The sequence below is a fragment of the Acomys minous genome, assembly GCF_964271855.1.
Source record: "Acomys minous genome assembly, chromosome: 6".
In the NCBI taxonomy this organism is placed as follows: domain Eukaryota; kingdom Metazoa; phylum Chordata; class Mammalia; order Rodentia; family Muridae; genus Acomys; species Acomys minous.
In genome coordinates, this window is record NC_140487.1 from 108,085,894 (window position 1) to 108,108,959 (window position 23,066).

General features: G+C 46.3%; 1 protein-coding gene across 6 annotated transcripts in view; it reads right to left on the reverse strand.

Annotated features, from left to right (window-relative positions):
- Positions 1 to 23,066, reverse strand: part of MED18 (mediator complex subunit 18) — a gene marked incomplete at its 3' end in the record, with an annotated part of 110,404 nt that overhangs the window by 64,556 nt on the left and 22,782 nt on the right. The window contains exon 1 of one of the 6 annotated variants that reach the window (XM_084787481.1): positions 9,640 to 9,848. The exons of 4 other annotated variants lie outside the window; for them this stretch is intronic. Of the gene's footprint in view, positions 1 to 9,585; positions 9,849 to 23,066 lie in introns of those variants that run through there. One more of the 6 variants, XM_084787480.1, reaches the window with a different exon arrangement.

Genomic DNA, 23,066 nt, shown 5'->3' on the forward strand with positions numbered 1-23,066 from the left:
CCTAGACTCGCTTTGTAGACCAGGCTGGCCTTGAACTCACAGTGATCCGCCTGCCTCTGTCTCCCTGAGTGCTGGGATTAAAGGTGTGCATACCACACCTGGCTTGGTGGTGGTTTTTTTTGTTTTGTTTTTTGAGACAAGGCTTCACTTTGTAGCTGGCATGCCAATTATTGAGATCCTCCTGTCTCTCCCTCTTCGGTATTGGTATTAAAGGTGTGCAACACCATGTCAAGCTAAGAATTTTGACTGAATATAGATATTTACTCAATTTCTTGCACATCTGATAAAGATAGGGTCAAATCTACCCCATCTAGCTTTGTGCTCAGGCCAGTTTCTGATACAATCTCTGTACGGTTTCATCTTAAGTATGTTCCCTAATGAACAACAGTCTGAATACCAAACTCTAGTTGGAGCCACTAATGACTAGAGAGACCTGGTTGATAAGATGGGGGTTTGGAGTAGACTACAGGGCAGACCCATGGCACTGAGGTCAAATGTACAACACAGATTTCCCCTGGCACAACGCACTGCTGGTCCAGCTCTTAAACTTTCAGCAGTGGGGCTGGAGAGATGGCTGAGAGGTTAACAGCACTGACTGCTCTAGAAGTCCTGAGTTCAATTCCCAGCAAACACATGGTGGCTCATAACAATCTATGAGATCTGGTGCCCTCTTCTGGCATGCAGGTATACAAGCAGGCAGAATACTGTATACATAATAAATAAATCTTTAAAAAAAAACAACTTTCGAGCTGGGCAGTGGTGGTGCGTGCCTTTAATCCCAGCACTTGGGAGGCAGAGGCGGGTGGATCGCTGTGAGTTCGAGGCCAGCCTGGTCTACAAAGCAAGTACAGCACAGCCAAAGCTAAACAGAGAAACCTTGTCTCGAAAACAAACAAACAAACAAAAAACAAAAACCTTTCAGCAGCGGCAGGAAATGTACTACTTGACTAGGTGTATCAGCCACTGGAAGATAAGAAAGCAGCAACTAAGATGACAGTGGAGGGCCGCCGGCGGTATCATGGTGTCCCAGAACCCCCCTCCCCAAGACTATGAAAGTGATGACGAGTCTTATGAAGTGTTGGATTTAACTGAGTATGCGAGAAGACACCACTGGTGGAATCGAGTATTTGGCCACAGTTCGGGACCTATGGTAGAAAAAATACTCAGTAGCTACCCAGGTTGTGATGGGTGGTGTGACTGGCTGGTGTGCAGGATTTTTATTCCAAAAGGTTGGAAAACTTGCGGCAACTGTAGTAGGTGGTGGTTTTCTTCTCCTACAGGGATAAAAAATGCTTTGCTATTAGAGAATGTTTATGAGGATATTATCTGCCACTCATGTCTGCTTGGTTGCCAGTCACAGTGGCTATGTGCAGATCGACTGGAAGAGAGTTGAGAAAGATGTAAACAAAGCAAAAAGACAGATTAAGAAGCGAGCGAATAAAGCAGCACCTGAAATCAACAATATAATTGAAGAAGCAACAGAATTTATCAAGCAGAACATTGTGATATCCTGTGGCTTTGTGGGAGGCTTTTTGCTAGGCCTTGCTTCTTAAGAACTTGAAGGCTCTGTCTTAGTGGATCCAACAGTGAGAGGAGAACTGGTGGCAGCAGGGGGATCTTTCAATGACACATGCCACCAGACTCTCCAGAGTAAGGAACAACCAGCTGGACAATTGCAAATGCAACAGCTTAGCATTTTGCCACCTGAAGCTTGACAAGCTAGTATCTGCTGCAAGACAACCATGTGGTGTGTAAACCATAGTATTCTTGAGCAAATCATGGCTTTTCCCATTTTTAAAATTTACATAGCCTATGATTATTATCACTGGATATATTGGAGACAGAAAAAGCTATTATGTGTACTGTCCAATGAAATATTACCCTGTCTTATTTTAAAAGTTCTTTGTGCTTTACTGTATAGTGCCAATAATTAAAAACTGTCTTATAGCTTCAAAAAAAAAGATGACAGTGGAACTGAGAAACTACTGCCAGACTCAACCAATATGAAAATAAGTACGAGAGATTGACAGTTGGTCACCTGACACACAGATAGGGAAGCCTCAAAGTATCCTTGGTGACAGCTGGGGTTCGTCTCACTTGCAGCAGGATGACAACAGAAAGGACTGAGGACCAGCCTAAGAGCCAATCATCAGAGTACCCCAGTGCCAGAGGTGGCTGGTTCTGCACAGAAGTCATGGTCTGCTTACCCGATGTGTGCTATGGCATACCAACAAGAGGGCCCTGAGTGAGAAACGATCAGGACATCTAAGCTGATGCCGCTGTGACTTAGATGTGTTAGGAACCTTGTCCCCAGGATGCTGGTATTAGTACACAACCTAGAAGAGCTAGGGCCTAGCCGGGCAGTGGTGGTGCACCTGGGAGGCAGAGGCAGGGGGATTGCTGTGAGTTCAAAGCCGGCCTGGTCTACAAAGTGAGTCCAAGACAGTCAAGGCTACACAGAGAAACCCTGTCTCAAAAAGCCAAAAAAGAAAGAAAGAAAGAAAGAAAGAAAGAGCGAGCTGGGGCCTAATGGAGAGCACTAGGTACCTTGGGGGAACTGCTAAGTTTATGAGAGGGCAAGCTGTTATAAAGGCCTGAGCCTGACCTTCCCTCCCTGTCATGTCATGCATAGTAAGGTCCTCAGCAAAAGCTGGAAAACTTACTGGTTCACAGCACTTAAGGAAATCTCTGACTAATCATTAGTTACATTAGTTAACCAAACGAGTTCAAGCTGCAGTGGGTACACAGAACAAAGACCACGCTACACGGTTAGTCCAGGAGAGTCACCAAACAAAGAAAAAGAAACCTACAGAAAGGAATTGTATTTCCAGGGCATGCTGTGTATATGTATTTTAAAAAAAGGGGGGGGGGTAGGGAAGAGGGTTAAAGGGCTTAAAAATTGAGAGAGACAGGCAGGCAGAGGTAGGCATATCTCTGTGAGTTCGAGGCCAGCCTGGTTTACAAAGTGAGCCCAGGACAGCCATAGCGACACAGAGAACCCCCGCCTCCAAAAAATCAAGAGAGACCACAAATAAATAGGAAAGTATGGCTTGTAATTAGGTGGGAAAAAATCAGTCAAGAAAGCTGAACTGGGCCAGGGGTGGTTCTTAATCCCAACAGTCAGGAGGTAGAGGCAGTCTGACTTATGTGAATTACAGGCTACCCTGGTCTACATAGCAAGTTCCAAGTCAGCAAAGGCTACATGGTAAAACTTTCTTTAAAAAAAAAAAAAAAGAAAAGGCCGGGCGTGGTGGCGCACGCCTTTAATCCCAGCACTCGGGAGGCAGAGGCAGGTGGATCGCTGTGAGTTCGAGGCCAGCCTGGTCTACAAAGTGAGTCCAGGATGGCCAAGGCTACACAGAGAAACCCTGTCTCGAAAAACCAAAAAAAAAAAAAAAAAAAAAAAAAAAAAAAAGAAAAAAGAAAAAGAAAAAAGGGGCTGGAGAGATGGCTCAGCGGTTAAGAGCACTGACTGCTCTTCCAGAGGTCCTGAGTTCAATTCCCAGCAACCACATGGTGGCTCACAACCATCTCTAAAGTGATCTGTGCCCTCCTCTGGCCTGCAGATGTACATGTAGGCAGAGCATTGTATACATAATAAATAAATAAATCTTTAAAAAAAGATTTATTTATTATTATGTATACAATGCACACCAGATCACATTATAGATGGTTGTGAGCCACCATGTGGTTGCTGGGAATTGAACTCATGACCTTTGGAAGAGCAGTCAGTGCTCTTAACCGCTGAGCCATCTCTCCAGCCCAATAAATTTAAAAAAAAAAAAAAAAGAAAAGAAAAGAAAAAAAGCCAGGCATCATGATGCACACCTTTAATCCCGGCACTTGGAAGGCAGAAGCAGGTGGATCTCTAAGTCCAGGACAGCCAAGACTACACAGAGAAACCTTATCTAAAAGAAAAAAGAAAAAGAAAAAAAAAAAGGAAATAGAAGCTGAATCAAGGAATCCTACCTATAAACTTAAAAGATTTTAAATAGCTACAGAAACTACTTGTAAATCTTAAGATCAAAGGGTTAGGGTGTAGCTCTATAAAAAAACATCTTTCACAGGACTTGGTCTCTAACAGCACCAAAAAAAGAACTAAAAGGAGTCATGTCTAATTAATTTGTTTGTTTTTCAAAACCTGGTCTTAACTCTGTAGCCCAAACTGGCCTAGCGCTTTGTGCCTCCTGCAACTCTGCCTCCTGGGCGCCATCCACTTACACGTGCGCTAAGTCCAGGGCGAACCTCTGCTTTGCTCAAGCTATCTAGAGGGTTATTAGAATCCAAACGTTAAGACCCACGTGTAACACTCTCTGCCTTCCCAATCGCTCCCTCCCTAGACACACAGCTAAACATGCGTCCGCTCCATCCCATCCCTGTGCTAGGATGATAACCTTAGGGCTGGGGAGCAGTTCCCTCTGGAAAGTGCTGTCTTGCAGCCATCACTATCTGAGTCTGCTCACCAGAAGGCATGTTTACTTAAAACAAAACTCTGGGATAGGCTACCACAGGAAGATCCCTGAGGCTTGCTGGCCAGGCAGCCCAAGCTACTTGGAGAGTTCCAGGCCAGTAGAAGACCTTGTCTCAAAACAGTGTGTGCATCTGACAAAGGACACCGAAGGTTGGCCTCTGCTCTCCACCTGTGTGTTTATCTGTGTGAACACAACCCTTAAAGGAAGGTGGAGAAGGAGGAAGAGGAAAATCTGGAGAGTGAGAAGTGTGCCTGGATTCCTTCCTACTTACCCTAAGACTCTACTGGAAAATCCACCTCTGTAATGCCTTCCTTCACTGCCTACCCGAACAGAATCTTTTTTGGTTTTTCGAGACAGGGTTTCTCTCTGTAGCCCTGGCTGTCCTGGAACTTGCTTTGTAGACCATACTGGCCTCAAAGTCAGAGATCTACTTGCCTCTGCCTCCCAAGTGCTGGAATTAAAGTTGTGTGTGCTACTACCACTGCCTGGGTCTAAATTTTATTTTCATTTAAAAATGAGCCGGGCTTGGTGGAGCACGCCTTTAATCCCACCACTCGGGAGACAGAGGAAGGAGGGTCACTGCGAGTTCGAGGCCAGCCTGGTCTACAAAGTGAGTCCAGGACAGCCAAGGCTACACAGAGAAACCCTGTCTTTAAAAAGCAAAAACAAAAAACAAAACAAAACAAAAATGATATGTATGTGCTTGCCTATATGTATGTCTGTGCACCAGATGTGAGCCTGGGGCCCCTAGAGGCCAGAAGAGGGACTGATCCCCTGGATTTATAGATGGATTTACAGATGCTGGGAACCAAACCTGGATCCTTTGCAAAACAAAGTGCTTTCAACTATTGAGTTATCGCTCCAACTCCTGTTTGTTTGTTTGTTTGTTTGTTTGTTTCTTTAGAGAATGTGAGTGTGATGTGTGGAGGTCAGCAGGCAAGAGTTGGTTAGCGGGGATACAAAGATGGTTCAGAAGTTAAAAGCACTATCTGCTCTTCCAAAGGTACTGAGTTCAGTTCCCAGCAATCACATGGTGGCTCACAACCATCTATAATGAGATCTGGTGCCTTCTTCTGGTGTGCAGGCACACATGCCAGCAGAATACTGTATAAATAATAAATAAATAAATCTTTAAAAAAAAAGAAAGAAAGCAAAGAGTTGGCTCTTTCCATCTATTATGTGGGTTCCAGGTTTAATCTAGTAGCTTGGTGCCTTTACTGCCTGAGCCACCTCAGCACCCAGTCCCTATCTATTTTAAAATATATCTCTTTTTGGCACCATTACACAGTTACACTTAGATTTTTGGAGCCTGGGCTCTACGCCATTACATCATTATGCTCATAAAACATGCAGCCTCCACCAGCACAACAGCAAAACAAAGGTTTCTGCTGGATGAAACATGTATTTTGGTTCTGATGCTCTCCAGAACTGTACCTGCCCACTTTGATCATTCATCCATGCAGTAACCAACCAGTGAGTGGCCTTCCAATGAAACAGCCAGAGCTCAGGCTGGAAAGGGGGCTCAGCGGTTAAGGGTATGGGCTGCTCTTACAGTAGGACCCAGCTTTGATGCACAGCACCCTCATTGGGACTTGCAACTGCCTACAAATCCAGATTCAGGCCACCCAATACCCTTTTCTTTTCGGTTTTTCAAAACAGGGTTTCAGGCCAGGCGGTGGTGGCGCACACCTTTAATCCCACCACTCAGGAGACAGAGGCAGGAGGATCACTGTGAGTTCGAGGCCAGTCTACACTACAAAGTGAGTCCAGGACAGCCAAGGCTACACAGAGAAACCCAGTCTCGAACAAGCCAAAAAACAAACAAACAAAAAAGCCACTAAACCTGTCTGTAATTTAGCACTGAGAAAGCTGAAGCAGCAGTGACAGTTCCGGGATAGCCTGGGCTAAGTAACAAGATCCTATCTCAATCCTATCCCAAAAAGAAAAAAATAAGAGAAAGAACCTAAACTAATAACACTGACTCAATTCCACTGGAATGCTACGCATTTCACTTAACAATTTAAGTACAAGCGTGGAAGCAGGTTGCTATTTCTGATGTCACATTCACGGCATGTTCTGACAGACAACCAAGACCAAACTCCAGGTTTAGTCTGCTCAGGTTTCCACTCAGCAAAGACGTTAAGAAAGCATTATTCTAAGTCTTAACACTCTAAAAGGCACATGAATTTGAGTTCTGTCTCAGAGCTAGGTTTCCGGAGCCAAAGCTGCCTTACCTACTTCTCTTACATACATACTTTTCTTTTTCCCTCAAGACAGGGTTTCACTGTGTATATCCCTGGTTGTCCTGTAACTGGATTTGTAGAGCAGGCTATCCTCGAACTCACAGACACCTGCCTGCCTGTGCCTCCTAAGGGCTGGATTAAAGCTATATGCCAGCACCAACACCGGGCTCATACACACTTCTTAATAAATTTTTAACTATCTTCTCCATCTTCCTTCCCCCTTCCCTCTGTTTTTTTTTTCTTTTTTTTTTAAAAAACATGGTCTTACTGTGTAGCTCTGGCTGACCTGAAAATTGTTATGAAGACCAGCCTGGCCTCAAATATAACCACCTTTTAATAAAAGATTAAAACCACAACTTAGTAATTTATTCTTTTGTCCCTAAGGCCCCATTAAGTTGCTCTTCTGCCTAGACACAGCATAATCAAGGGAAAGCAGCAATCTTCAGCACAGCTTCTGGAAAAGACTTTGAATTTCAGTTCCTTATAAATCAGTTTGTTTGGACTGAAAAATATTTCCATAATTTTTCTTTAATATTCATAGCCCAGCAAAATAAAGCAGTTTGTAGAAATATGATTAGTACCTGCACTAAATTCGAACAGAAAGCACTAGGCTTGCTATTTATTTCAGCTTTCCTACCTGGGCTAACTGTATGGCTTTGGGCCAGCCACTTAACATTTTAGAGACAAGGCTGCATCAACCGCAAAAGGAGAGCCAACAGCTCATGTGACTGTGGTGAAGATATAATAGTTACACAATGTGTATTAATAAGATTTATACAATGTCTATAACTTCAAAATATAACATGCACAGCACTATCATGTTGAGTAAATAAACACGAAAATATAAAGCCTGCTATATACTCAGAGTTTAAGTGGTGGTTGTCACTATAATAATCTAAGCACTTGGAAAGGCAAAGGCAGGATTGGGAGAGTTCAAGGCCAGAGTGGGCTGCAGAGCCACCCAATCTCAGGTCAACACATGAATCTCTAGTCCCAATGACGGAAGAATAGCAGCAGCTGAGCACGTGCTGCACATGGTCAAGATCCGGGATTCCATTCCTAGCACAACGAAAAAAGAAAAAAAGTGTGGCTGGCAAAATGGCGCAGATGGTAACGGCTCTCGTCATGCGAGCCTGGCTGGCTGGGTTCTGTCCCAGGAACCCACAATAAAGTAGGAGAGAACTCCACAGAGCTGTTCTCTGAAGTCACACTGGCACCCACCCCACTGCCCTCCCTCCATACACATTTAAGAAAACCTTTTTTTTTTTTTTTTCGGTTTTTCGAGACAGGGTTTCTCTGTGTAGCCTTGGCTGTCCCGGACTCACTTTGTATACCAGGCTGGCCTCGAACTCAAAGCGATCCGCCTGCCTCTGCCTCCCGAGTGCTGGGATTAAAGGCGTGCGCCACCACGCCCGGCTAAGAAAACCTTTTTTTTTTTTCCTGAGACAGGCTCTCAGTTATGTAGCCCTGGCTGGTCTTGAACTCACGTTCCTCCTTCCTTAGCACATGGAGTCACAGAGGCGTGCCACCACAACTTGCTAAGAAAGGCACAACAGCCCCTATCAAAGACCTTCCATCTCGACACATTAACACAACCTAAGGGTCTCAAAGTCATTTCCATTATGAAAAGTCAAACATTCTAGAATAATGAAGACTTTATTTGACTCCATGTCTAGGGTGGGAAGGTCACCCCAAAACACCCTTCCTGATTCATGTAAAAGGGTTCCAATTGCCTTCCCTCAAGGAATTTGAAATACTAACTGATTCTCAAATGGTATTACCTTGACCTTTATACAGCTTTACACCTATGCTAAGGGACATACAGTTACCACTATCTAACCAAACTGGATCAAATGCACACAATTCAATGGTGTCCAGTAAGAATACATTTTAATCACTCTTCCCATAAACTGCCCTCATTTTTCCCCCCTCGTGGTTAAAAAACAAAAAAACTTTCTAGACTCTACTGGGTTTCTAGGTGCTTCAATGAGCTGACTTTTTCTTTGGAGTTTTTGTTTAATAAAGAAAAACGGCGGAGTCTGGGATGCCCAAGAGCTGCGTGGGCGAATGAGGCGCTAAGGACTGTTTGCAGGCAATGAATGATGGCCCTGGAAAACACTCCCCGCCGATTTTCAGGTTTCTGAAAGCAATGACTCGCTTGAGTTCTTTGCCCGACCGCCCCCCCTCCCGCCCCCCATCCCCTCCCCATGGCAGCAAATTCCACTCTTTGTCAGTTTCCGGGACTGGGGCTCCAAGTCTCACTTCTTTTTTTTTTTTTTTTTTTAAGACTCCATCCTCTAGAGGAGAAAAGAGCCTAGAGTTTTGATCCCTTGCTACCGGAGGCTGACATTTAGAAAGAAGTTGGACAATACTCTCGAGGTTTCCACTTAAACTAAGCCAGGCTCCAAAACCTCCGCTGGGCTCAGCCAGGATGCCGAGGTCTGAGGGAGGTCACTTTTGAAAGATGGACTTTGACCCGCTCCAGTTACAGTAACCGGATCCCCCAGGGAGCGGTCCCCAGCGGGACGTGCGGACTCCCCGGGAGACCACGACTCCACGCACCGCTACAAAGTAAGGGGGGGGGGGAGGGAAGCGCCGCAGACAAAAGGGCCCCGCGGAGGCTGGGGGGCGGAGAGCTCCAATCTGCGCGGGCCGGCCACAGGCGGGGACACCGCCGCGGGACCGTTGTGGGAGGGCCGAGGAGGGAGGAGGCTACGGCCCGCCACGCCCTGGCTGCACGGACCGCCGCCGGCGCCGCTACCCCCCCCCCCCTTACCCCGGCGCGGCCCGCGACCCCCAGCCGAGCCCAGACGGCAGCCGCAGCCGCAGCGCGCCCGAGCAGCTCACTTTCTCCAGTCTGGGGAACTCACCCAGGTCGCCGCTGCCTCCTCAGGCTCCAAAGCACTTTCTCCCGGAAATCCTACCTGGTCTCTGGCCGCCCGGCTCCAGCCAGAGCCTTCGGCCCCATGGGAGGGGGGCGGAGGGAGCGGGCCGGACAGTGAGGGTAGGAAGTGCCGCCGCGGAGGCTCACGGGACTTGTAGTTAACAGCAGTGGCCAGCTGTGTGGCGAGCGGGACAAAATGGCGGGAACGGCCGGCCCTCCGCAGCGAAGCGCCTGGTCCCTCCAACTCTGCCGGTCTGGGCATGCGCAGTCCCGGGCCGGTGCTCTGCACGTAATCGGATTTGGGCAGCTTGCCCAGTTCTGAGCAAGACGAAGGTCTCTGGGTTTGGTAACACACTCCTGGCGAAGCCCAAGAAAGGAGGTGATGTATGTGCAATGTTCTACAAAAGGAGGCTAGTCTGTTTCAAACTATAGAGAGCCAATTTTTTTTTTTTTAGAGAACAAATTTGAAGTGCAAAAAAACTTGGAAACAAGTTACCCGCAATGTTGCATGACGGTAAGGAACCTAACCCATTAAGTGGAGACATTCTACACACTTCCAACTGTTTGCGTTTTTTCCCACTATCACCGAGTGGAAGGCACCATCTATCTATACGTGGCAGTCATTCCAGGCTCTAGAGCTATCACCCTCCACACACCCTCTTTACTGCTGCTGAAAGATCTTTCTAAATGCCAAACCCATGGGTCACACCCATATTAGACCTAAATGTAAACATTTTTTTAAATTATAATATATATGGAGGGAAGCACAGGAGAAAAATCTATGCTTTTTTTTTCCTTTTTTAAAGTTAGATTTATTTATTTATTATGTATACAGTGTTCTACCTGCATGTAACTCCTGCATGCAGAAGAGGATACAAGATCTCATTATCGATGGTGGGAAGCCACCATGTGGTTGCTGGGAATTGAACTCAGGACCTCTGGAAGAGCAGCCAGTGCTCTCAACCTCTGAGCCATCTCTCCAGCCCAATCTATGCGTTTCTAATACACAACCATAACATTAAAAATATCAATAAGAGCTGGAGAGATGGCTCAGAGGTTAAGAGCACTAGTCTATTCTCCCAAAGGTCCTGAGTTCAATTCCCAGCAACCACATGGTGGCTCACAACCATCTATAATGTGATCTGGTGCCCTCTTCTGGCCTGCAGGTGTGCATGCAGGCAGAATATTGTATACACAGTAAATAAATCTTAAAAAAAAAAAAAAAGCAATAAATTACAACCCAGTTGTGGCAGCAACACGTCTGTATTCTTGAATACTCTGGAGATTGGGGCTGAAATACTGCTTGAGTACAAAATCAGTTTGGTCTGCACAGTTCCAGACAAGGTCAGCCAGAACTACATGGTGAGACTCTGTCTCAAAACAAAAAAAACAACAGCGATAAACAATACAGGGCAGCCAGATGACATCTGGTAAAATTAATAATGAGGAGGAGGAGGAAGAGGAGGAGGATGTCACCAGAAATTAAGCTTTCACATTTTAAGGCCATATAAACATAAAAAGGTGAATTCAACTTATTTTCAAGTCTACATCCCTTTTCCTTTCTAACCTTCTTTCTCTCCTACTTAGGATTGGGGAATCAGAAGGGAAGTAGAGTGTAAGCTCAATTTTCTTGACAATTATACATTATTATGAACTCACTAACGGAGCGTACCTCCCTTACAACCCTACTTACCCAAACAATAGGAAAAGGATATTAAAGAACATAATATTGAAACCTTAAAGATATCAGTTCCAGCGCCAGGCGTGGTGGTGCACGCCTTTAATCCCAGCACTCGGGAGGCAGAGGCGGGCGGATCGCTGTGAGTTCGAGGCCAGCCTGGTCTACAAAGTGAGTCCAGGACAGCCAAGGCTAACACAGAGAGACCCTGTCTCGAAAAACAAAACAAAACAACAACAACAAAAAAGATATCAGTTCTGAGGAACGATTATTCTCAGCTAACCAGCAATTGGACCAAGGTTACTGCTGGAACCTGGAACAGCAACTGAGGCCCAGAGCCTCAGCCGGAGCCCAAAGCCTGGAAGCCTCCCCTAGAGCTGTTCCCTCGTCTCTTGAAGTGTAGAGATGAACAGCCAAAACAATCCAAGTCCGCTCTCTCTCCAAGCCTCTTGTTTTGGGCACACACACACACACACACACACACACACACACACACACACACACACACATTTCCTCTCACAGTATCTACTAGGATGTTTTCAGCTGGCAACATCCAAGCTCCCCAACGAAGCGGTTCGACTTCTAAGGGGATAAGCATCCTGCTCTCTCACTAGTCTGTTCCTCATCCCACACTTGGGATCAAGACAAAAACATTTATCTCCTCTTCAGTAGAGGCTTAAGGAACCCCAAATAAAGTAGGTTTAAAAAGTAGTGCCAACATACCTCAATAAACTTTGCTTGCCCTTCTAAGATAGATAAAACAAGCCGGGCGGTGGTGGTGCACACCTTTAATCCCAGCACTCGGGAGGCAGAGGCAGGCGGATCACTGTGAGTTCAAGGCCAGCGTGGTCCACAAAGTGAGTCCAGGACAGCCAAGGCTGCACAGAGAAACCCTGTCTCAGGGGAAAAAAAAAAAAAAGATAAAATAAGATAAGTAATAAATAAAAAAGCAAGCCACCAACCAGAACAAATTAGTTATAAAACATATAGTCAACAAAAGACTAGTATTGAATATACAAAAACCTCACTGATCTCAATTAGGAGATAATCCATGGATAGCCAGGCAGTGGTGCACACACCTTTAATCCCAGCACTGAGGAGGCAGTGGCAGATGGATCTCTGTGTTCCAGTCCAGCCTGGTCTACAGAGCGAGAGTTCCAGGACAGCAAGGGATACACAGAGAAACCCTGTCTCCAAAAACCAAATAACACCGATGATGAATTACACAGGGAGAGAGACAGAACGAAGCTAACAGTTTGCATCGCAACTTCAATCTCTTTTATAAGATTGATTTTAATTCTGCGTGTGTGTATGTGCTTCTCTGTGGTGTGCATGTGCAAATGCATATGTTTGTGCATGTGCATGTGTGTGTGTGTGTGTGTGTCCCTGAAGCTGATGACAGATGTCTTCCTTCCTGGACTGCTCTCTACCTTACATATTGAGGCAAAGTCTGTCGAGTAACATGGAGCTCACCAGTTCCAACTAACAGAGCTAGGCAGCTTGCCCCAGGGATCCCAACTCTCGACCTCCAGAGTACTAAGACTGCAGGCAGCTGCCATGGCTGCCCTGCTTTTACGTGGGGGGGGGGGGGGGGGGCTGGTGACCCTCATCTCCAGTACTAAGAGTGAGAGGCAAGCAGTTTATCTGCTGAGCCATCACCCAGCCCCTTTAAAGTTTTTGTTTAAGGCTTTCCTGTTCTATTAATGGCCACATATTAGAAGGCCTCATTGTGCTGGGCTCTTTTGACCTGGTGTAAATGTTTTGATCTGTACTTGTAGATTTAGGGAAGGTGGCACTTGATTTTATTCTGTCTTGGGATACAGAGTTTCATGTAGCCCAAGCTGGCCTCAAACATACCACATAGCTAGAGTACACAGAGAAAAGAAATCTGTCTCAAAAACAGACAATGGGGTGGCGGTGGCGCACGCCTTTAATCCCAGCACTTGGGAGGCAGAGGCAGGCAGATCACTGTGAGTTCGAGGCCAGCCTGGTCTACAAAGCAAGTCCAGGACAGCCAAGGCTAACACAGAGAAACCCTGTCTCGAAAAACCAAAAAACAAACAGACAAACAGACAAAAAAAAATGTTGTTTCTAGAAAATAGAATTTATGAATAGAAAAGTTGCCATTATATGTGTACATAAACTTTTCTTTTTTCTTTAAGACATGAGCTTGGAGCTGGGCATGGTGGAGCACGCCTGTAATCCCAGCACTCAGGGAAGCAGAGGCAGGAGGATCTCTGTGAGTTCAAGGCCACCCTGGGCTACAGAGCGAGTCCAGGACACCCAAGGCTAACACAGAGAAACCCTGTCTGGGAAAACCAAACAACAACAACAACAATAACAACAAACAAAACAAAAGACAAGAGCTCAGAAAGCCCAGGCTGGTCTGGAACCCTCTACTTGGTCAAGGATTACCTTGAGCTCGTGAGCGCTGGCATCGCAGATGTGAGTCACTACAAATCAGAGACTGTTAAGGTTGCCGCCAGTTACAGGCCACGTTGCTCACTAACAGGTTCACAGGTTCTGCCCCACCCCTACCAGGGGAGGATTTCTGAGCTCTCTGGGGGAACTCTGGATCAAGTGGAGAAAGTTTCCTAGCAATTTCCCTCTTCCCCCGTCACCCTACAGTCTGCCCACAAACCACAGTTGTAATTAGGGGGTTCCTAAAAGTGGGGTCTAGGAGATCAGATTGGGTTTGGAACTTGTCCTCCGCCCCCATGAGTAATGCCTCAGTTTTCTCATCCATACAATGGGTATGCTAAGAGCCCCTCCAGGGCTGATAGAGCACACTGCCTGAAGTCTGGGCGGTCCCACCACAAATGTTAGGGGTTGTTGTCAGACAGAGTGGCACCTATCCCATTCCAGACGGACAGGTGGTGCCCTAGCCCAGCAGGCCAGCGGGCAGACCTTTAGCATCTGTAGCCCTTCCTACCGCTTACGCCTTGTGTCTCAACCTTGCTGAACTTTGCTTGACCCTACAGGTGGCTTGGGAGATTAATGAGGTCATCGACAGGAAGTACTGAGACCGACCGAGCCCAGCATGGAGTTGACAGATAATAGATGGGGTGAAGATGGAATGATGATTAACACAAAAATAGTTACCAAAGATAGCTAAAGGTTACACAGCACAGAGTGCAAACTGCCAGGCTCTGGGCAGCCACTAGCCTCCAGGCATTTTTCCGAATTGTTGGCCAGCGTAGAAATGTCAAAAAGAATGCATGCACACACTTTGTGTACACACACACACACACACACACACACACACACACACACACAGGCAAAAGACCCATACACATAAAAGAATAATTATTTAAAATAAAATTTTCATCTGGGTGTACCTGTGCTCGCCCCACCAATGTGGGAGGTTGAAACGGAAAGACTGATAGTTTGATACCAGTCTGGGCTACATTGCATGACCCTCTCTCAAAAACAAAACAAAACAAAAGCCAAACTGTCTTGGGGGTGGATTATTTGTAATCCCTGGGCTCCAGAGGTAGGGGAAGGAGGGTTGAAAGGTCAAGGCCATGGGTCAAGCATTTATTTATTATGTATACAGTGTTCTGTCTGCATGTACAGAGGCACCAGATCTTATTACAGATGGTTGTGAGCCACCGTGTGGTTGCTGGGAACTGAACTCAAGACCTTTGGAAAGGCAGCCAGTGTTCTTAACCCCTGAGCCACCTCTCCAGCCCAAGGCTTAAACGTAAGCTGGGTGCAGTGGCTCACACCTGTGATCCCAGCACTCAGGGAGGCAGAGGCAGGTGGATCTCCGGGGGTTTGAGGCCAGCCTGGTCTACAAAGTGAGTCCAGGACAGCCAGGGCTACACAGAGAAACCCTGTCTCAAAAAACCAAAATAATAATGATAATAATGATGATGATGATGATGATGATGATGATGATGATAATAATAATAATAAATGTATGGTACTGGAAAAATGGCTCAGAGGTTGAGAACATCTGCTGCTCTCCCAGAGGACCCAGGATGTTGACTCACAACCATCTGTAATTCCAGTTGTAGGGAACCCAACACCTGCTGGCTTCTGCAGCCACTGGACTCACACTGCAAGTAAACCATTCATACACACAAAAGAAAAATAAGTAAAAAAAAAGACATTCAATGACGCAGTGGAAGATTTTGTTTTCTTAAAAACCTCAGTTATGTTATGTTTTGGTTTTGATGCCAAGCATGGAATATGGGGCTGCTTTCAGTTCGTCCACAACTAATAATTGCCTCCTGTGTCTTGGACAGGGCCATGGCCTTTGGCCTTTGCCAGCTGCAGTTAGTTGAATTCTGAGGACTCGTACAGGGTATAAATACCAGATCCCAGAGAGAGAGAGAGAAAGGACGAGTCAAGGAAGCTCCCAGAGAGAGGAGGACACTTCTAAAAGGTGCTCCAAGAAGGGACGCTCTGAGAGAGACTGCTTAAAGGGACACTTTGAGGAGTCCCTAGGAAGACGACGAAGTCTCTTGGTTCTTTCGCTGTTCGCTGGACTGCTGCCCACCCTGAAGACTGAGATTGGTATTGCCTCAAAGGACCCGATGACCCTGACTAGCTGGAAGTAGCTAAAGAGAACTCTGCTTCCTCCCTCTCCTCACTAACCTTCTTTCTCTCCTACCTAGTGTTGGGGAGCAGGGTTGGTGGCAGGGAGGTAGAGGTATAAGAAGCCAAATTAAAATAGATAATAAAAAACTCTAAAACAATGAGGCTGGAGAGATAACTCAATGGGAAGAGCGTCTGCTAATCTTCCAGAGGCGCTAGAGTTCGATTCCCCACACCTTCACGGCAGCTCACAACTGTGTGTAACTCCACTTCTGGAGGATGTGACACACTCACACAGACATGCATACAGGAAGAACATGATTAAAAAATATTTTTGGGGGCTGGAGAGATGGCTCAGTGGGTAAGAGCACCGCCTGCTCTTCCAAAGGTCCTGAGTTCAATTCCCAGCAACCACATGGTGGCTCACAGCCATCTATAATGTAATGTGATGTGATGCCCTCTTCTGGCCTGAAGGTGTACATGCAGGCAGAACACTGTATACATAATAAATAAATCTTTTTTTTTTTTTTTTGAGACAGGGTCTCTCTGTGTAGCCTTGGCTGTCCTGGGCTCCGTTTGTAGACCAGGCTGGCCTCGAACTCACAGCGATCCACCAGCCTCTGCCTCCCAAGTGCTGGGATTAAAGGCGTGTGCCACCATGCCCAGCTACATAATAAATAAATCTTAAAAAAAAAAAAAACTATCAAAAAAATATTTTTTTGTAGGGGCTGAAGAGATGACTCAGCAGGTAAGAGCACTGGCTGTTCTTCCAGAGGACTCAGGTTCAATTCCCAGCACCTACATGACATCTTACAACTATCTGAAATTCCTGTTCCAGGGGATCTGATCCCCACATAGACATGCATGCAGTCAAAACACTAAGGTACATAAAATAAAAGTAAATAAGTTAAATTTTAAAAATTTAAGGCAATGATTGTGTATGTGCGCGTGTATGCATGTGTGTGCACATTACGTGTGGTAGGGGGGAGCCTGCTCCATGGCACACTTGGTACGATCAGAAGACAACTTTGGGAGGTTTGACCTTTCTTTTCGCCCTCACATGATTCAGGGGATTGACTTCAAACTCGCATGGCGAACACTTGACTAGATGAACCACCTCACCAGATCTCAACATACATTTTTCCATTTGACAGTGAAAAAAAAAGTGATATGCCTCTATAGGCGTACTTTTTTTTTTTTTTTTTTTTTTGGTTGTCGAGACAGGGTTTCCCTGTGTAGCCTTGGCTGTCCTGGACTCACTTTGTAGACCAGGCTGGCCTCGAACTCACAGCGATCAAACTGCCTCTGCCTCCCGAGTGCTGGGATTAAAGGCGTGCGCCACCACGCCCAGCTGTAGGTGTAGTTTTACACTCTATTTTTATTTTGGTTTCTTATATTTCTTTCCCTCTTCTCCATCTCAATCCTTTCCAACACCCCAATGGCAGGGAGGAGAGAAAGAAGGTTAGTAGGGAGACGGGGAGGAGTTTTCCTTAGCTACTTTCTGCGGTTCGGGGCGGTCAGGTTCCCCGGGGGGGGGCGAGTCCAATCCTCCTTTCAGGGTATCTCCAGCTTCTTCTTGTCAAACTGCATCAGCAACAACCGGGAGCAGCAGGGACGAGCAGCGGCAACATTCTTTCTTCTCTGAGACCCCCCCATCTCTCTCTGGGCTCTTCCATTTATCCCTTCTCCAGAGTCCTCAGAATTAAACCAGCCGCAGCTGGCAAAGACCACACCCTTCTCAGTCTGCAGGAGGCTAATAGGCTGCTGCTGTGTGCAAGCCTGTATCCCACACCTGGGATTAAAATAAAAATGTGTTTTACGTTACCATAAACCAAAACCTCCATAACACGCCTTCAGCAGCGGCCATCCTTTGAATTGTGGGTTTTTCCTAGTGACTGAGGGAAACTCGGATGACGCTGGGCAGCAGCAGCAGTGTGCGTCAACTCCAGCAGCCTCTCACCTATTACGCAACGGGGCTGGGGCCGGGATGGGCGACAGAACTGGTTCTAGATCGTGTACTGTGTTGCCAGTATTTGTTAAGGTGTGGGTATTCACAGCAGGGCACTGAATTCCCAGCACTCAGGGAAGCAGAGGTGGGCAGATCTCTGTGAGTTCGAGGCCAGCATGGCCTACAAAGCAAGTCCAGGACAGCCAAGGCTACACAAAGAAACCCTGTCTCAAAACAAAACAAAACAAAAATTTAAAAAGATATGGATATTCATAAAATTACACGAGCTATTCGACTGGTCAGCACTTTGTTTTCAGATAGGCATTGTGAGCCGGGCAGGCGCAGTGGCCCATGCCTGTAATCCCAGCACTTGGGAGGCAGAGGCAGGCAGATCCCTGTGAGTTCGAGGCCAGCCTGGTCTACAAAGCAAGTCCAGGATAGCCAAGGCTACAAAGAGAAACCTTGTCTTGAAAAACCAACCAACCAACCAACCAATCAAACAGGTAGGCATTATGTTAGATAACATGTCTGGCTGTCAGACACTGTTTGGAAGGTTAGGCTAAGCTGTGACATTCAGGGAGTTAGTTGTGCTAAACGCATTTACTTGGTCTTTTTTTCTTTTTCAAAGATAGGCTCATTCCAGACCAGCCTGGATGCTGCTATGACAGCCCCTCAGGGTAACCTCAGCCTTGTCAGTCTCCTACCTCCGCTACCTTACTAGTGGTATTTCTAGGCACAGACCACCACACCCACCTAAAAGGCATTTTGAGTAGTGATTTTTTTTTCCCCTCTCACAGTGAATCCACACAGAAGCATTTGCACGTCGAGGCTGGACTCTGGGCAGTAAGTAGTTCATTGATGTGACAAGCTAGAGGCTGGCCAGCTCAGAAGGTGGAGGAGTGCAAAGGGCCCATCTGCAGGAGCGCAAGCGGCAAAGGGAGATTTTACAAGAGCCACGTGGTGATGCCCACCAGGCTGGGCGTCTGACATTCACTTTTCTTTTCTTTTTTTAAATGATTTGTTCATTTTTATTTCATGTGCACGGGTGTTTGTCTGCCTGTTTGTTTGGGTGAAGGTGTGTGATCCCTTAGAACTTGAGTTACAGGCAGTTGTGAGCTGCCACGTGGGTGCTGGGAAAGGAACCCGGGTCCTCCAGAAGAGCAGTCGGCACTCTTAACCGCTGAGCCATTTCCCTAGCCCATTTGTTTGTTTGTTTGTTTTTCAAGACAGGGTCTCTCTGTGTAGCCTTGGCTGTCCTGGGCTCCGTTTGTAGACCAGGCTGGCCTCGAACTCACAGCGCACAGCGATCTGCCTGCCTCTGCCCCCCCCTCCCCCAGTGCTGGGATTAAAGGCATGTGGCACAGTGCCTGGCTTCGGCACTTGTCTTTCTAATGGAAAAATGAGAAGAAAGAGATAGCCAAGGACGTAGAACAACAAGATGCAGAGTTCAACTCATAATGCCTAACGCAATTTGTTCCCAATACTTGGTTGCTAACAAAGTAAACTGTGAATTTAAAATTATTATTATTATTATTATTATTATTAGTAGTAGTAGTAGTAGTAGTAGTATTTTGTGTGTGTGTGTGTGTGTGTGTGTGTGTGTGTGTGTGCATGGCCTTGGCTGGCTTGCACACTATACAGACAGGGCTAGCCTCATGCTGGGATTAAAGACATGTGCTGCCACACCAAGCAGTCAGAAGACAACTTTCAGAAATCAGTTCTCTCTTTCCACCCTGGGTTCTGGGATTAAACTCAAATTGTCAGGTTTGTGCGGCTTTCCCCTTTACCTGAGAAGCCATCTTGCCATCCCTACGTAGGTTATTATTTCATTCTTTCTACTCAGTTAACAAAAACAGCCCACCAAAACGGTGTGCACCGAGGAACAATTGGATACAAGAATGAATGAAATAGACGCTGCCCGGATCCTTTGGGAATTGACGATCTGGAGAGGATCCGAGTGCTGTGAGAGGTGATGAGAGAGCTCGGGGTGCAGCTCGGCGGTGGTGGGTGGTGGGTGGTGGGTGGTGGGTGGTGGGTGGTGGGTGGTGGGTGGTGGGTGCTACAGGGAGACGATAACTGGGAACCCAACATATCACAGCCGGTAGAGAAGTTATCCTGGAAAAAGTGATAGTCAAGGGTTGGGTGCGGAGGCAGAGGCAGGAGAATCTCTGTGAGTTCAAGCCAAGCCTGGACAACTTATGAGTTCCAGCCAGGCAGGGCTGCATAGGGAGACCTGGCTCTCCTCTCTCCCCCCCCCCACCCCCTTTCTTTCTTTCTTACACACACACACACACACACACACACACACACACACACACACACACACAAAGTTAACTGAAAAACCAGGAGGCCCGGGTGTGGTGGCGCACGCCTTTAATCCCAGCACTCAGGAGGCAGAGGCAGGTGGATCTCCATGAATTCGAGGACAGCCTGGTCTACAAAGCAAGTCCAGGACAGCCAGGGCTACCCAGAGAAACACTGTCTCAAAAAACAAAACTAACACGAAAACCAAAAGCAGGAGGCATAAAGTGAAATGAAAGTGTCTGTCCCTCAGTCTCCAAAAAAAAGGAAAACAGGACGAGTGTCCCAGACAACAAGGACAGCAGATGGAAGACACTATTCTCTCAACAACGGGATGTGAGAGCAGCCCCGCACTTCCCACAGAGGAGGAAAAGGCGGCTGAGAGACATCAACCATCCCTCCCAGGCGGGGCAAGAGCCAGAGTGGGAGCCTGTACCGCCTACACCGAGCTTCTCTTTGCTGCTGAGGCAGGTACTTCATAGTTTGCCCGTTCTCCCTAAGGGTCAGGTGAATGGAATGGGACGTGCAGATGCCTGCAATGCAGGAAGTTGAAATCTTAGCTTACCAGGTCTGCAGGCACGCTTTGATTCATGACTGACTGTCACTTTTGGAATGATAGCTATTTGGTGACAGAGCTTTTCAGCTCATGTCTAAGTGGGTGTTCAGTTTACCTAATGTGATTCAAGAGCTGTGTGTACTGGGGACCTACTATGTGCTAGCCATGATGCCAGGCACTGCTAGAATTACAAACTGGGTAAGGCAAGTTCCCAGGTATTAGCTAAAGAGAATTGTTAATTACTGACTGACTGACTCGTGTGTGTGTGTGTGTGTGTGTGTGTGTGTGTGAGAGAGAGAGAGAGAGAGAGAGAAAGAGAGAGAGAGAGAGAGAGAGAGAGAGAGAGAGAGAGAGAGAGACTGTAGCACATGCTAGGGAAATGCTCTACAACTGAGTCAAATCCCCAGCCTGACATCTTTTTCAAATGCCAGAAATCTGACCCGGAGGACTTTGGGTAATGATTGTAATACCCTCATCTTTTTAGCATTAGCCACATGTTCAGTACTGCATGAAGTACTTCAGCTTGGGTTCAAGCTGGCGTGACAGCTTTCTCTGGTATCCTTGGAGGTGTGATGCTGAGGCGAGAGCTGTGCTTGGACCAGAGAATCCAAGAGCAGCCTCAGCCACATATTAAGAACAGAGAGAGAGAGAGAGAGAGAGAGAGAGAGAGAGAGAGAGAGATGGTTTGGTGGGTAAAGGCATTTGCAGCAAAGCCTGATGACCTGTGGCATTCTTTCCCTAGAACCCATGTAAACGTAGAAAGGGAACTGATTCCACAAAGCTGTCATATGACCATTCCACTCATGGCACAGGGGAAGCCCCCATCACAATGTAATAATAATAATAATAATAATAATAATAATAATAATAATAATAATAATAATAAAAAAGATAATAATAGTGGTAGTAAATAAGAATAATGAATGAAACCAATTTTTTGTTTATTTTTGAGACAGGGTTTCTCTGTGTAGCCTTGGCTATCCTGGACTTGCTTTGTTGTAGACCAGGCTAGCCTCAAGTTTGCAGAAATCTGCCTGCCTCTGTCTCTGCCTCCCCAAGTGCTGGGATTATAGGCCACTGCACCTGGCAAAGAGAGTCATTTTGTCAAAAGCCCACATGAATGTTCTCTGAGCTGTGCAGCCATGAACACATCCAAACAAAAAGCAATTTGTGGTTTTGGGGGTTTTTTTGTTGTTTTGTTTTTTTGAGACGGGTCTCTCTGTGTAGCCTTGGCTGTCCTGGACTCGCTTCTTAGACCAGGCTGGCCTCAAACTCACAGCAATCCGCCTGCCTCTGCCTCCCAAGTGGTGGGATTAAAGACGTGCGCCACCACGCCCAGCTCGCAATTTGTGTTTTTAAAATCTCCCAGTCCAGTCGGGGAGTTGGCTTCTGGGGCAAAGGCATTTGCTGCCAAGCCCAATGACCTGAGTTCAATCCCTGGGCCCCATATAATGGAAGGAGAGACGCAGCTCTCATAAGCTGTCCTCTGACCTCCACGTACACATTCAGTAAACACGTAGTAAAAAAATAAAATAAAAGCCAAAAATAGAACCTTCAAACACCAGGCCTGTTGACAAACATCTGAAATCTCAGCACACTAAAAGCTGAGGCAGGAAGGATCCTGAGTTCAAGGACATCCTGGGATGTATAGTAAGAATCTGTCTCAAAACAAAACAAAACCAAAAAAACCCCGAAGCCCTATGATTGCAGGGGTGAAATGTGCTGTGGTATTAGGAACTGAACTGGCCGAGGCGCTGAGAGACTGCAGGTAACCTGGGCGACAGAAGATACCCTTCCACTTCAAAATTAAATAAACAATGACCAGCCACCCCCACACACACACCAGGGAAGTAAAAAAAAAAACAAACCAAAATATTTAAATAATATGCCTTGCCAGACAGTGATGGAGTACACCTTTAATCCCAGCACTGGGGAGGTAGAGGCAAGTGGCTCTCTATAAATTCAAGGCCAGTCTGGTCTATAGAACAATTCTAGGACAGCCAAGGCTACACCAAAAAACCCTGTCTCAAAACAAACAAGAAAACAAATAAAATGATAATGATGATGACAATAATGTGCTCTTGTGATTAGATCTGGTAAATCTCTAAAGGAAAAACCCATCGAAAACTTATTTTTATCTTAGTACAGATGCAAAATTTATCATTTAATCAGTAACTAAAACTCAAAATCTTTGGTATTAAGACACATTACACATGGGCTGGAGAGATGGCTCATAGGTTAAGAGCACTGTCTGCTTTTCCAAAGGTCCTGCGTTCAATTCCCAGCGACTACATGGTGTCTCACAGCCATCTATAGTGAGATCTGGTGCCCTCTTCTGATGGGCAGGCACACATGTGGGCAGAATACTGTATACATAATAAATTAATGAATCTTAAAAAAAAAACAAACAACGATGCATTGCACGTTTTGTGTGTATGTCAG